The following is a 13,460-nucleotide window of genomic DNA, read 5'->3' on the forward strand; positions in this document are numbered from 1 at the left end:
GTGAAGACCCTTCAGGTGGCCACGGCGGTGAAGACCCTTTAGGTGGCCATGGTGGTGAGGACCCTTCGGGCGGCCATGGTGGTGAGGACCCTTCGGGTGGCCACGGTGGTGAGGACCCTTCGGGTGGCCACGGCGGTGAAGACCCATCAGGTGGCCACGGCGGTGTTATTTTTCCGGGCCTCCGTGGATCTTTGGCCGGCCACGGCGAAGGCGTATAGCCCCCCCCCAAAATTTTCTTGGGGAGAAGGACAGGTTCAGGAACGGAAACAGACTTGACATCAACGGGCGCTGGGTCAACGGGGTCTGGGTCAACGGGCTCTGGGTCTGGGTCAACGGGCTCTGGGTCTGGGTCAACGGGCTCTGGGTCTGGGTCAACGGGCTCTGGGTCTGGGTCAACGGGCTCTGGCGCTGGGTCAACGGGCTCTGGCGCTGGGTCAACGGGCTCTGGCGCTGGGTCAACGGGCTCTGGCGCTGGGTCAACGGGCTCTGGCGCTGGGTCAACGGGCTCTGGCGCTGGGTCAACGGGCTCTGGCGCTGGGTCAACGGGCTCTGGCGCTGGGTCAACGGGCTCTGGCGCTGGGTCAACGGGCTCTGGCGCTGGGTCAACGGGCTCTGGCGCTGGGTCAACGGGCTCTGGCGCTGGGTCAACGGGCTCTGGCGCTGGGTCAACGGGCTCTGGCGCTGGGTCAACGGGCTCTGGCGCTGGGTCAACGGGCTCTGGCGCTGGGTCAACGGGCTCTGGGAATGCAGGACTGGACGGAACCAGCATTTCAGGGAACTCATGGGGCTGAGCTGATGTGCATGCAGCCCACACACACAGAATCGCTGCAGACATCACAATCAGCGCTGTGTCTTCTTGTGTGGACTCACGTGTGGCATGAACAGTCTCTGGCGGGCAGACGACGGGCTCAGGCTCTGGAGGACAGGCGACGGGCTCAGGCTCTGGCGGGCAGGCGACGGGCTCAGGCTCTGGCGGGCAGGCGACGGGCTCAGGCTCTGGCGGGCAGGCGACGGGCTCTGGAACTGGACTTATTGGATTTGGCATGGGCTGGAGTGGGAGATCTTCTACCACGTATTGGGATCCACACGCCCACAGTGTGTGGTCCACAAACTCCAGAAATGACAAATTTAGATTTTTTACTAAAATTATCTGGGCAAGCGGGTCCTTTAATCCACCCCAGAAACTTTGTGTCAATTCCTCCTCATCCCATCTCACATCATCATACAGGCCCATATAAAGTCCTGCATATTCTTCCAGGGAGCGTTCCTCTTGGAAGAGGATAGGTGTGTGAATGGGGTCCACCTCCTTGTTCTTCCTCTGTTTACGTCTCCTCTGGCTCATCTTCTTTTTAATGGTCGATCGTTCTGTCAGGGTTGCTGCAGGTAGCTGAAGACGAGGACAAGGGCTTCAATATAATAGATTTATTAAACAAACTTCAAAACATCCAAAAACAAACGAGAACAAAAGAACAGAACTCCAGGACTTCAGGGTTAACATACAACCATACATTGACGACGATCGACAAACACTGAGGGAAAACACAGGGTTTAAATGAACTGAACCAAACGAGATAATAAACTGAAAACAGGTGCAGAGAATTGAACACAAACGAGGAGCGGGAAAACTAACAGGACTAAACCAAAAATCACACAAGACAGGGGAAAACAAGATTACAAAACAGAACTAAACACACTGAAACGTGACACATGGAGGATGCTCAAAACTTTTGCTTCACAGATTGTTTTCATGAGTCTCTGGACAACTCTAAACAGAAGTTTTGTATGATTTTAAATTCCATAATGTTAACAAGTAATGGCAAGATTATTTCATGGTGGCAGCACAAACAAGTGTGTTTAAGGCTGTTCCTCTCCCATTGAGGTTGTGCTGCGCATTTCAAAGTGAAGAAGTGGTCCATAATAAAGTGTTTTGTGTAGCTTGGTAACATTTAACCATAGTAAACATTTTACTCTTAGTTTGGATCGCTTATAAATGTCACTTTTGTAATGGTTCTGTGCTTCGTTATATGGAATTCTAGTTTGTTGGTCTTTTTCCTTTTATTATTAAAGTCTGCAAATAGATTCTACGCTCCTGTGTTTCTAAGTTCCCATCATTGCATATTTATTTTCACATTTCAAACATATTTGTGGACAGAAAGATACAGCATTTCCCCACTTTTGTGATAAGTGTATTAAAACAAATGTATAAACTGTTTATAAAAGTGAAGATATAAAGACAGAACTGTACAAAATTATTGCACTTCAAAATAAAATCTCATTCAGTATTTTATACAATTGGTATTCAACTCTTGTGTCAAGAAGATTGTAGTAATAAAATTGACGGGTTTTTTTAAGCTTTCGGTAACTGTTATGACACCCAGCCTTCACTGCTCACATTATTAGTTACAGAGTTTAGCTAATCACAAATAAACAGAAGTGTGGTGCATCCTTGGAAGTCTCTTGCTGTGATGCCGCCCATATTTCACCTTATTTTATATCTCATGCATAGTATGTGTTCATATTGTTATGGGTGTTTTACCACAAAAAAAAAAGTGGGACACTTTCACGAGACCTATACATTGTTTCTGTCTATCCTACTTCAGAGACTTGCAAAAACACACAGAATTCACGTTTACTAGTTATGTGTCTGAACTAGGGTTGGGTCCGTTCACATTTTAACCGGTACCGGTATATGAAATTCGGTGTCGGTACCCAACAGTACCTCTTTTCTGTAATTTAGGCATGTTTACCTCAATAACTGTAAAGAAACGGTAAGTAATTTATAGAAGTGTTATTGACATTGTGCCAGAGCTGCCTTGGTCGCTGTCTGCCATTGTCTGTGATGTTTTTATATTCATAAAAACAACCATTTTAATCATCTAAAAAAAAAAAAATTCTATGAAATGTTTTGTTTTCCACAAATTCTGTGTTGTGTATTTTCTGGTAATCAAATGAAGACATAAAACATTGATTGACATATGAAATTAAACAAACTTTTTTGTCAAACAAAATGCTGCACAACTGAGCTTTATAATGTTAAAATTAAAACACGGAAGAAAAATTGTGTAAAAAATAATGTTTTGATAATAATTTATTAGTGTTAGTATTATTATTACATTGAGAAGTATCTAAATTCTTCTGTACAACAATAATATAATTGTTAATGTAGATTTTTTATTAAAGAAAAATTAATAGACTAATAGCCTACCTGGTCACTTTCAACACGGTTGGTTTTTTAGTTGCAGGAGTCTGAGACATGAACACCCGAATGCATCAAGAATGTCCTAATGTTAGAGAAAAGATGTCCTGCTCTCCACATAGACCTGATCTTCATGCTCATCTCAGGGGAAATCTTCGCCATGGTCGACGGTGTGGCAGAAAGCTCGAGCTCAAAAAACAGGACCAGTTATAAAGTCTAAAAAGAGACCGCCCCGGTCATTTATTATGTTTTAACCCCCTGGGGTCGGCGGTCGCGCCGGCGATACCAGCTCGCTTTTTTTCTTATCAGTGCAAAATAGACTCAAAATACTCTGTTGATTTTGATCTTACATATAAGTGTTATACATCATTCAAAACTGTTAAATTTCTTCTTTTATTTGTGTACACTAATAATAAAAACAAAATGTTGTGTTTTTCGTAAAATAAAGAAATTTAACATGATGCGCATTCTGCCGTCTCTCTCAATGTGAAGTTCATTCTGAAACGCGACAGAAGATGATCTGTAACTCAACGATTGTTTGTCACACAGACTTGAAACGTAAGTCTTTACAATGCTTGTAGTCTCTATTTTTAAATGATGTAAATTATATCAAAAACAAATATTCTATGTTTAAGTTATCAGTATGAAAGCAGCGACATTTACAGTTTCTCAAACGTGTCCTAATTAACTCTAATGTGACCACACCCACGCGCGCAAGAGCTGTTCAGATGCAAATTATCCACGCGGAGGAACGCAGAGCTGTTAACGCCCCTTTCACCTCAAAACAAAGAATCGGAGACTAGGGCTGCGTTCCAGTCCACTTTCAGACACACACTTGCAAACTCCCCTATGTCACGGGAACACACGGGAAAACAGGAAGATCCAAATGCAGCATATTTATTATAAGGGCAATCCAATTCATAGTCATCCAGGCAGGGTTCAAAGTCCATTTTAGAAATCCAAACACAATAAACAAAACAAGAAACAGGCTAGAACACAGACCAGAAGTGTAGTGACAAATAACAACGAATCCGTACACATACTAACACAGACAGGGCATATATACACAGATCTAACAAGACTAACAATGAACAGCTGGGAACAATGATGACGGGGAACAGCTGTGTGCAATGAACTGATGAGTGACAGTGACAGACAGAATGCTGGGAAATGAAGTCAATAGTGAAAGACACCGTGATAATGAGGACCTCTAGTGACAAACAAGGGAACACAACCAGACACTGTGACATAACCCCCCCTCTACGGAGCGGCTACCAGACGCTCCACGACAACACTAAAACACAACACAAGAGTTCAGGAGGGAGGTGGAATGGTGGAGGATCAGGGGAGGGATGGTGGGCCAGGTCCATGAAGGGAGACAGGAACAAGAGGTGAGGGCTTGACCGAGGACCAGGGCAAAACAGAGAGTCTATCGGGCATCCAGGGCGAAACAGAGAGTCCATTGGGCGGCCAGGGCGAAGCAGACAGTCCATCGGGCGGCCAGGGCGGTGAAGACCCTTCGGGCGGCCAGGGCGGTGAAGACCCCTCGGGCGGCCAGGGCGGTGAAGACCCCTCGGGCGGCCAGGGCGGTGAAGACCCCTCGGGCGGCCAGGGCGGTGAAGACCCCTCGGGCAGCCATGGCAGAGGCTCTGGAACAGACACCAGCACCGGCTCAGGAACAGCAACCGACACCGGCTCAGGAACAGCAACCGACACCGGCTCAGGAACAGCAACCGACACCGGCTCAGGAACAGCAACCGACACCGGCTCAGGAACAGCAACCGACACCGACCCGGCGGCGGCCATCCTGTCTGGGGGCACTGGAACAGGCTCAGGAACAGACACTTGCTCCGGCTCAGGGACAGACACTGGCTCCGGCTCAGGGACAGACACTGGCTCCGGCTCAGGGACAGACACTGGCTCCGGCTCAGGGACAGACACTAAAACTGTAACAGCCACAAGAACAGACACAAACACAGAAACAAACACTGGCTCCGGCTCTGGAACGGGCACTGGCTCCGGATCTGGAACGGGCACTGGCTCCGGCACTGGCTCCGGCTCTGGAACGGGCACTGGCTCCGGCTCTGGAATGGCAGAGAGTGGCATCTCCAGGATCCGAGCCAGATGCTCCAAATAATCCATCATAGCCTTGGTGGCCACACGAATGGACATCTCTTGATCTATCTCTGGCTGGGCAGACGTGACGTGAACAGTCTCTGGCTGGGCAGACGTGACGTGAACAGTCTCTGGCTGGGCAGACGTGACGTGAACAGTCTCTGGCTGGGCAGACGTGACGTGAACAGTCTCTGGCTGGGCAGACGTGACGTGAACGGTCTCTGGCTGGGCAGACGTGATGTGAACGGTCTCTGGCTGGGCAGACGTGACGTGAACGGTCTCTGGCTGGGCAGACGTGACGTGAACGGTCTCTGGCTGGGCAGACGTGACGTGAACGGTCTCTGGCTGGGCAGACGTGACGTGAACGGTCTCTGGCTGGGCAGACGTGACGTGAACAGTCTCTGGCTGGGCAGACGTGACGTGAACAATCTCTGGCTGGGCAGATGCGACGTGAACAGTCTCTTGCTGGGCAGACGCGACGTGAACAGTCTCTGGCTGGGCAGACGGAATGTGAACAGTCTCTGGCTGGGCAGACGGAATGTGAACAGTATCCGAATCAGCCTCCAGAAAAGCGGCGGGCTGCTGGGACACGGCCTCCGGATCTTTGGAGAGGCTAGGGGTCTTCCTCCTCCTCCGCCGTTTCCGCTGGTGAAGTGCGTGCTCTGGGCTGGATGGAAACGGAGCCGGATGAAACTCTGGACTGGATTGCACCAGCCCAGGGTCGAAGAGTGGCCTGAGTGGAAAATGGTGTTGGAATTCCTCTCGACCACCTCCTCCGCTGCGACCTCCACGGGTCCCGCGAAACTTGACCAACCGGGTCCCCTCAAACAAATCCCTTCTCTCCCGCTCGGTGGCTCGGGAAGAGATATTAAAAAACATACCGCTGGATCTTGTTTGTGACGGATTCGTTCTGTCACGGGAACACACGGGAAAACAGGAAGATCCAAATGCAGCATATTTATTATAAGGGCAATCCAATTCATAGTCATCCAGGCAGGGTTCAAAGTCCATTTTAGCAATCCAAACACAATAAACAAAACAAGAAACAGGCTAGAACACAGACCAGAAGTGTAGTGACAAATAACAACGAATCCGTACACATACTAACACAGACAGGGCATATATACACAGATCTAACAAGACTAACAATGAACAGCTGGGAACAATGATGACGGGGAACAGCTGTGTGCAATGAACTGATGAGTGACAGTGACAGAAAGAATGCTGGGAAATGAAGTCAATAGTGAAAGACACCGTGATAATGAGGACCTCTAGTGACAAACAAGGGAACACAACCAGACACTGTGACACCCTAAGCACTTCCCCTCGGGGGAATCCCTGCCACCATTTTGAAGTGCGTTCCACTTCGTGAAGTGGACGAGGGAAGTTTATATGGACAGACACTTGTTCCCTCGATTTTGACAGAGGGAGCGAGTCTACTTCATATGTACACTTCAGGCAGCTCCATATACCACAATGCAACACAATTGTGACGTCATCGCAGATCTCGTCTAATCACCACCACCACAAACAACTCTGATATATTAATTACATATTTTTTTTATTTAAAACAACCCAAACACACCTATATACATTTGGATGCTGCATTAAACAAATTCTTTAAGGAAATGTTTTTTTTTAAATAATAAATCATGGCTGATTCCAAGTGATCAAGGGCTTAGGACGTTCCAATTCAGCCAATTGCAGTTTCCGCCAGTAGTGGGCACTCGTGCAACGTAAGCAATGACGTACATCCGAGTGAACAAGACGGAGGGAAGTTAGCGAGTAAAGGGCATGACAATTTTGGCCTGGAACGCAGCCTAGACTTCAGTAACTTACTCCTCTGTCCTCTCTGCTTTTCATCGAGTTTGGATGTGTTTGTGCTGTGTTGTTTCACTTGGATTTACCTCGGAAGAATTAGAAGAACGCGATTTGAAGATGAGAAGATTTTTAAGGTAAGACATGTTAAACTGGTGCCAGACTAAAATGTACGTTATGAAATGAGATTGGAGTAAAAAGCCTAATGTCGTACATGTATGTGTATCTATATGTAGACAGAAACATGTTGAAATGTGAACTAGACTGGTAGGCAACCTTTCAATGCTAAATGTATATACATGTACCACATGAGGATATTTTTATGTTCGATAATAAAACAGCATGATAAAAGTAGGCTCACGAGTGTTTACTCTAACATGGTGAATATTATAATGTTTAGACCCGTGTTTACTGTTAAATACTGTGTTTGTGGATATCTGCTCACACCCCAGAGTAATAATGATGGTAACAATATGGTAACAATAATGTTTAATAGTTTGGAGCGGCTCGATCGCTTCAGTAAATGTTCTCTGCACGCGCTGTGAGTTTGAGTCAGTTTGAAAGCAAAACGCGACAAACATTAGGCTTTATGTTTTTACTCCAAATATTTCCATTCGTTATGATGTTATGAAATGAGATGTGTATGTATGTGTGTGTGTGCATTTTGTACATTTTAAAAAGCAAATTTTAACCAGAAAGATCTAAAATGTATTCCCAAAATTGTGCAGCCCTATAGTTTCTCTGGAAATCAGCATGTTCACAGCTGGTGTTTTATTTTTTATTTTATTTTTTTATACAGGGACCAGATGCCCCACTGATGAGTCCTGCTGACTTCAACATTCACAGGAGTCTCTGCACATGAACATGGTAAAGTGAAAAATCAAACACCTTGGAAATGACAGGTATGTACTATGTTTCAATGGCACAAAGGTGTGTGACTGTTCAAGTCTCTGTCTTTAGATCTGTCTCTGTTCAATAATGTGCTTTTTTTGTCATTTGTTGTGTATCTATGGATTATGTTGTGTTGTAAATAAATCCAAACAATCTAAAAGCCATTCTTTTTTAAGTCTCTCCTCATTCTGTGTGCAAGGCTCCTCAAAATCATAGCACCGTATAGGGCCATTAGGGGAGGGTCTTTGTCTTTCTCAGGTGTGAAACACTAAATATTAATGGGTGGTTAACGCCTCCCCGCATAAAGCTTTCTTACACAAAACATGTCTTTCAAATTTTAAATCATTATAATGTTTTATCAGAATGAGTAGGCAGGATGATTTTCATATAGTTTTGGAGCAAATATTCTAGGCAATTTTGATACAATTTTCAAAAGTCTTGTGAAGAAATAATAATTAGTGTATATATATATATATATATATATATATATATATATATATTTGGAAGTCGGCTACATTTTAAATTAATTTGCCTCATAAATCTGAGAGGGCACGTGCCCCGCGGTTTGAATAGGCGCCTCTGATCGTTTCATAATGTTTTTCTCACCTTTGATTAACACCTGTGCAACCCCACCCACATTTCACAGCCATGTATAAAAAAGAATAGTGCCACACAACTTTATCAGAACTTCTTTTACAAATTAAACTGCCGTCAGACCAATGAACACCTCTTCATTTTACAGTTCCAGGATGAGGAACACAAGAAAGGTAACAAAATGGCTAATAATTTTATTGTTGTTCAATATGAATTTAAACAGTCTTCTGCTTTAAATTGTTATTTATCACATTATACAATGTTTTAATCATTCCACTATTGTTGACAGAAATCTTTGGATGAAAATAGTAGTGATGGGAAGTTTGGTTCTTTTTCGCAAACCGGTTCTTTCGGACAGTTCGTTTCAATGAACCGGTTCAAAAAACCGGTTCACCAGTTCTTTTACGTCCTCACGTAATGACGTCAATTCTATCGTCCCGGCGGATAAAAATACATTCAAATAAAGGCATTTGTAATCATAACTTCAGTTAAATAATAGTACTCATCGTCATAATCATCTTGGATAAGTTTCTTATATTTACGTTTTGCTAATGAACCCTGTAGGCTACAGACGATGTGCAAACGCGGATGTTTTACATGTCTTAAAGATCTAAAGTGAATAAACTGGTCTTCATCAATTTTATTTGTTATTAAATAAACTTACATTTCGCCGAATTCGGCCCCTCATTTAACCCTCTGGGGTACTTCATTTTAGACTCACACTCAGGACCTTCGGGTCAAAAATGACCCGGAGGGCGGCATTAAGATACATTTTATTTGAGTTAAATCAATGAAATATATTTTTGTTCAATAATATTTTTTCTTTTCTTTTTTGGTGTTTTGAGATAATTTTATGATTTATAATTAATATTTATGCAATAATTAAGACCCATTTTTTCCCATTGAATGTAATAGAAAATGTATATATATATATAATTAAAAACAATTTTTATTAAAGCTGTATTTCATTTTAGAGTCAAGTCTAGGCCTCATGAAAGCAATTTTTGAAATGAGATCGGAGCCATCTGGTGGACACACTGAGCATTTTTATCACGCAATAGCACATTTTTACCACTAGTGGATTTACAGCTCTCTGTAGAAACCTATGGTAGAAACACTTTAGTGATTTTTTCACATATTGTTTAATTTTTTTCAGGTTGTTGATTTGAATATATAATAACAGATTCTCAAAGACTATTTTTGTCTTTTTTTTTTTATTTAAAAAAAATTAAAAGAAATTTGGTTGGTTTAAATGGTAATTTGAAGTGGCAGTTTTACTTTATAATACAGTCAAACCTGAACATTGCATTATAAAGAGAACAAATGGAAAACATTTTGTCACCCATTGTTTTAAGAGATTCACCCCTTCACTGTTGTGTGCTTTTTTTCTGCATCCTGGCTGTTTTGTAGATTGTATGCACAAAAAAACTCTGCATTTTCCCATTTTTTTTCCTATGGGGGTCATTTTTGACCCGAAGGTCCTGAGTGTGACTATTTTTTTTACGACCACTTAGACTTTTCAAATGCTGTCCCCAATTATTTTGGGTGTTCATATACCAAGTACCAAAAAAGTCACCAAGTTTCGGACCATTCCGATGAAGCTACAATTTTTAACATTTTTTTTAAAAACGCTTCGGGACATTTTTGTCCCGAAGTACCCCAGAGGGTTAAGTCCTCGTTTCACCCGTGCTCATGTATCAGCACAGCATGCAGTTGGCCAAAAGAAAGTTCGGTTCTATCACGCATGCGCAGTATCTCCAGCTCATCGGTTCTCCGTATCGAACGTGTCCTGAAAGAAACAGTTCTCGGTTCTGTACTGGTGATTCGAGAACTGCTGCAACAACCAGTTCTTGACTCGAGAACTAGCCTGTGTGTGCTGAGCTGAGAACTGCTGAAACCTTAGGCTACCAGCCTACAGTCGACACAACTAAAAAGTCGATGCATGTCTACAGTATGTTTACGTTATGTTTTGATTAACACATTATAAACATTTACTTTGCACCCTTAAAACCTTGGCAAGAGTTTACGACAAAGATTTATGTCAACTTATTAGAAATTAAATTAGCTGTTCCTGAAAAAATGTTTTAGTATAATAATAAATGTTTAGTTTTACAATCCATTCATTGTGTTTCCAATCTTTAAAATAATACAGTGAAAATACAGTAATTATGTGATAAACATGTTTCCAACACGTTTTATTTTGTTAGACTTAATTATGTTCAACAAAATACTTAAGAAACATGCATTTCGTCCCTCTGAAAAAATTGCACGCATGCTCAGTTCATCAGCTCATCGGTTCTTGGTATGTTGAACACGTCCGAAATAAACAGTTCTCGGTTCTGTACTGGTGATTCGAGAACCACTGTACCTGTACGTTCGGTAGTATGCGTATGCTCAGTATCAGCTGCTCGTGCTCATGACTTCTCTCAGCACAACATGTCTCAGTTCAGTTACCTGTTGGAGTTACTGGAGTAAAATACTGTATACTCCGGGATATTGGTTTATTTCGAGTCGGACTGTCAGGCATGTCTGAAAGTGAGTAACTTTAGTAACTTGTGGATCAGCGCGGACGCGAACTGTTTCGAACGATTCAGTCCGATTTAGTGTACTGGTTCGACCGGTTCACTAAAAAGAACCGGTTCAAAAGAACGATTCGTTCACGAACCGGCCATCACTAGAAAACAGACCCCCAGGCCCTAAAGTATTAGCAGAGAGGCAGCAAAATGCTGCTACAAAGAAGCGCATGGTCCCGAAAAAAATGGTAGGCTAATTTGCTTCATTTACGCTTTTTAGATCAATATTACATTAAACTGACTAGCCTTGTAACAAAGTAGCCAACCACGGATTTGTATTAACACATGTGCTTTCTATTGATATAGGCAAGTACCCTGTTTAGAGAAGTGATGGACTTGAGGCCTGAGCTGGAAAGGCACGACGCAGAGATTGGGGCACTGAAACAGCAGCTGCGTGTCTGCAAGGCAAAGCATGTTGAGGAGATGGAGGCTCTTTGGAGTGAGCTGGCGTCTGCAAAGAGGCACATGCCGACGCAAAGGCATCCCTTACTGATATGCAAGCTACCCACAGAGGGCTCATCGAGATCCACTCTACGGTTGTAACGCAGCTAAGAGAGGCGCAGACAGCTCTAAGGACACGGTTAAACCGTGCACACACCCCAACCTCAGACTGTCTGACTCCGAGGGGTACCCCGTGCCGAAATGCAGAGAGCAGGGGAAGTATGCCTTCTGCCACAGCAGCTATTAGCAACTGTTATCCCGAACTCCCGTTCACTTCTCCACTCTGGAGCTTCTTGAGTCGCTGATGATGCAGAGTCAGGGGCGGCCAGATCGGTATGGTTGCTTGCTGTTCCGTGCCGTGGTACCGCAGCACATCTACGAAGAGTGGGCATCCACAACAAACTGGGATGGTTTGAGAGGCAAACGTGGACTGCCTGTGAACGTAAGAGACTTTATAACGACTTCAGTTGCCCAGAGATTTCCCCACATGACTAGTAGTGACGGCAAGCGGATCAAGGACAGGGTGAACGAATTTCTACGCTCCCCGAGGAATACTGTTGCCCACCGACGTCTACAATATTAGATATTGGAGTCATCTCTATTTTAAAGGGGTCATATAATGCCATTTTTGTACAAGCTAATATGATTCTTTAGGGTCTAAATTAAAAGTTTGTAATATACTTTAATTAAAAATTCTCATTAGTATTGTAAGAAAACACTTATTTTACCTGGTCAAAAACAGCTCTGTTTTCAGCACGCCGTTTCAGTGCATATGACTTTAAATGATAATGAGCTTTGCTGACTCCGCCTCTCTGTTCTGTGCATACACCGTTTGTAACACAATAACACAATAACCATAACGCGTTGTTCATTATAAACGTGGGATTAGGAATTATATTGAGAACGTCATACATAGAAAACATGCCGTAATGTACCCTGAGTGTAAACCTTAGACGCATTCATTGTGTAAGGTATCTGGGGTAAATCATTGACTCTGTCCTGAACGCAAATAAAGCACATTCTTCCTAAAACCCAAAGTTTTAGGATTAATGAAAATTACTGGACTTTGGTGCCAACAAGTCTGCTCCTAACACTTTTACGACCCTGCGACACTCGCCAGAGACTAACCCTACATTCTCCCACTCACGTAGTCCAAGCTTCAAAGGAATTCCAGAGAACCCCCCCCCCCCCCCCCCCCCCCCCCCCTGTTGGGTGCTCAATGCACGCAGATACAAACACACACACATATATGAACTTTTACTACTCTCCTCATTTAAAGACATTTACTGAGGTATATTTGATATGTTGTTATGTTTGTCGATTGCCCAGGTCCTATGAAGGGATCTATGAGTGTGTGTTAGTTTAAAACAAACTGCAAGGGCAGTTAATTATGCTTTTAATGTAACTTTGCAATATAACTCTCCTTAAATGTCTTTCTTCCTATGTTCAGAATCCTTGTGACCTGACAAGGTCATTTATGTAATTGAACAAGCCATAAAATGTATTTTACTATGTTTTACCATCTTTGGAATGATTCTGAACAAATTCTGACTGATCGTATAACCTGTGAATGCGGCCATAATTTAGCTTTGACAAGACAAAGAGAATTTTGCCGCCAAGAGTTTCGTTGAATGTCATTGGCCAGTTCGCACCTCAGAGGTGTGGACTCCAGTTCCTTTAAAGAGAACTGGACTCGCTCTTCCTGTCCCTGTCTTCCCTCTCTGGCTGGTACCCTGGACTGCTCTTCCTCCAACATGTGACGCGCGCTTGACTCTCTCGCTCGCTCATACTCTGGACTCTCCCTTCCTTCATCATGTGACTCCTTGGTCCAT

This window comes from Rhinichthys klamathensis, unplaced genomic scaffold (genome assembly GCF_029890125.1).
Source record: "Rhinichthys klamathensis goyatoka isolate OS25496 unplaced genomic scaffold, OSU_Roscu_1.1 h1tg000010l_1, whole genome shotgun sequence".
Classification (NCBI taxonomy): Eukaryota; Metazoa; Chordata; class Actinopteri; order Cypriniformes; family Leuciscidae; genus Rhinichthys; species Rhinichthys klamathensis.